Below are 3,694 nucleotides of genomic sequence, written 5' to 3'. Positions count from 1 at the left end.
TGCCGCCACTGGAGTGTCATGCCGAATACAAGAAACATGCCAGTGAAATTATCCCGACACCTGGCCAACCATGTGCTGCGTCCTTACTCTCAACTCCCAGTGTTGAGCGCAAAGCGAGGAAGCATCAAGTTCGACATCTTTGTGAAACTGGGCCCTTGTGTTTCGATTTTTGTACAGGTACATGGCAAGTGAGCCACATTATACAAACTGACTGGGTAATGTAAAGCCTACTAAAGTAATTAAACGAACAATGATTATAGGTGATAGTGCACTGAATAGGGTAACAGGAAATATACACGTCCGTTTGTGGTTATATATGACAGCATGAGCCAGGTAAAGATGAACTGAATAGGGTAAAATTTCCCTAAGAGGATAACAGTTATTAAATAGATGCTATTAGCAAAGTTGTAATGATCATCTAAACCCCGCTTGCTGGTAACTTGATTGTGTGACGGTAACAGGACCTGGATAACGGAGTTCAGGCAAGGGTAACCGGAATGGAGGTAATTGTGAACTGAATTTGGGTAATGCGAACTGGATTACATGGACATGACGCGCAATCAACGGGTGTGAATAGAGTAACATGAAATAAGCAAACCCAAAAATAACCAGGTAATAAGACTGATACAAACCACGTAACGTCCTATAAATAAGACTTCTTCTTATGTGAGCAAATCAAAAGATTAGCTATGAGATCACCACAAATTCTCATCTTGGTGGGGATATTTTGTCAAACTGAGTTTTGTACAGTGTTTCACACTCTACCGTGACTAACAACAGTTGTAAAAGGCAAAGACGAAATTTTGAGTGTTCATTATCTTGTCGCGTTAAAAGCTGAAGTGTCACTATAGCTCACCAGACATTCTAAAACTTTATCATTGGTGCTGTTATTCCTGACAGTGCATTCAGATTCAGCTTACTTATTCGTCCGTTGCTTGACGTATATTTTTCAATTATGCGATGGCGTTCGATTTCTTGCGTGTAGGAAACCGGAGTGCACGGCAAACAGTTATGTACACCTTACCGATTGAAGACAACAGGTTTCCAACGAACGTAAGACACACACCAGTGTTGTTGACCGCTTATCGTCACCACGGCCAAAGTAGTAGCGAGGGCGGGGGAATCTTGAAATTCCTCTCTCCAGGACCGGATCTGGACCGCCACCTCGCGCGCCCTACCTAATCAGTGAAAGGCAAGCGCATCAAACCACTGCATCACACAACCCATTTTCATGTGGCTTCAACAAAAACCCCAACGCTAATTGTTAGTAAAATCTGCAAGTACCTAATGAACAACTCAAACATTTCAACGGAGTTGGCTTAATAGGAGATATATTTAGTTGGCTTTAATTAGGTATACATCAATAAATAAATGATATGGAAATACGTATTATTACAAGAGTGTGAGTACACCACCCGTGATAGGCATATCAGTAGTATGAAGACACATAGTTAACGAAAAGGTAACAAAAACATACACTTCATTAACACCATTTAACAGTCGGCAACCAAACACGTGTAATGATGAGTACTACAGGACGGAGTTTCATATATTCAATACGAATCAAAATCAACAGTTTGTCAAATAACGGTACTTTTAAAGGTATTTTTTGGACGGAACAAAATATTCAGCTGTAAAAAAAGTGTAATGACTTCATCAGATACATAATATTACGTGGCAATATTAAAGTTACACGTATGACTAGGAATAATAGAACAAACCCAAATCAACAGTATAGGAGTATTCACAAAGGTGATAACACTGAAAACATAGCAGCTCTGCTAACAAGTTTGATTTGATTCTGAGGTATATCTATATATGCAATAATACCCACGAGTAAGTATGCATAAGTAAATTCTGAAGAAATACAAATTATATATGTAAAATAACAATTAATGCACACGCATAAAAATGGCTAAATCGTGTGACATATACTGAAAGTAGGCCTTGTATACATACACTAAAAAAAAAAACTGCGTAGTATCCATTATACATCAGTAACACCGATGACTGCATTAGTTAGATAATAGATACTGCACGATAAATGCCGCATTGCGAGTAATAAAATATACTATGCATAATTTTTATTTTGTGGAATACTACTTCTTGTATAAGCCATGGGACTGTAGAAGAAAGTCACGAAAAACTGATAATGTAATTAAGCTGAATTGTCATTACAAACGATGTCCACAAATACTGATTCTTATTATTTTTTTCACATCACTTTCGGGGGTTTTGGAATATGTGAATAAATTTGTTTTCTAGTAATTCAGATTGTTTTAAAAGAATAGAAAGACTTGTTTGGGAAGCACCAGCTAAAACAAATTAAAAAAGAAATATATAAAAACATAAACGAAAATATCTAAGGAAAACAATAAAAAGGAATGACAGTATTTGTGGACAAAGATTGTAATGGCTATACAGTTGAAGCAAATCTGAAAACAATGCTTAGATGATGGAACATAATCTGTATTTGAAACCTGGCCAGCCAAAATGTTTAATCCCAGAATGTAACAATTCAGTGAAAACAAGATTATAGCCATCCTTCACAATACTATCATAGTGTGGAAGTCTTATTTCATACTTATGGTCAATAATACAAGTGAGCTGAATGTGGAAGTAAATGTGGAAGATCTGTAAATGGTGCACTCATAATCATACCTCGTAGCTGTAAATCAATACCATAATATACTGGCAGATACTGAATGTATCATCTTTGTCTCCATGGTATACACCTCTTAGCTTTTTTCTGGTCTTCCACTAGCCAATTTATTACTGTTCTTACTTTCAGTTGCATATACAAATGTGGCCAGACAGGAATATATAAATACAGGTGGCAAATAATTATTCACATCCATAAGATGATATTTCAAGTCTGTGACCACGCATGCATAAAAGCATGGATATCAAAAAGGTGTACACCTCTGAAGCTATAACTAAATAAAAAACCTAATGCATGTAGAAAACAAAATATAGCACTCAACCAAACGAAATATACTAAACAAATTTATCACAGAGAAGAACAGATGACAGTTACCAGAAATGTGTAAATCATAGTTCAGCCACTGCCTTTAGCTGCACAGTTTAACACAACATGGCATTTTGATCACAGACTGCTGATGACTTGAACATTGACCAAGGTTAGAATGTCACATTTGACACTGCTTGACATATTCTGTTGAGACTTCTTACCACTGTTGGACAACTCCAAACATCGATCAAAGTTAGAATATCACCACTGATCTTCTTACTACTGTTGGACAGCCAAAGTTAGAATGTCACCAGGCTTAAATGTATGCACTCATTCATTACCAATATTATTTGTCTGCTTTGTCAACAGTGTAATTATTTAAGGTCTAACAACTGAGAATATCTGTTTTTGTACAAGCTGCAATTGCATAAACCATTTGAAGCATTAGGGTACAAGTAAAGAAATCTTCCTACATGTGCTGACAGTTTTATACTTTACCTTCATCATAAATAACATCTAATAATATTGAATACATAACGACATGTAGTTGTCAACTTGGATTTTTTCACATCAGAGGTGATTTTTACAAACCTGGTCAAATCTGCAGGCATAGATAACATGTTCCAATCCCAATCAGATTGCAAACATAACAAAGTCAGTGTATATATATATATATATATATATATATATATATATATATATATATATATATATGATACAGGT

The sequence above is a fragment of the Liolophura sinensis genome, chromosome 8, assembly GCF_032854445.1.
Source record: "Liolophura sinensis isolate JHLJ2023 chromosome 8, CUHK_Ljap_v2, whole genome shotgun sequence".
NCBI classification, from domain to species: Eukaryota; Metazoa; Mollusca; class Polyplacophora; order Chitonida; family Chitonidae; genus Liolophura; species Liolophura sinensis.
Note: the sequence above shows the minus strand (reverse complement) of the source record.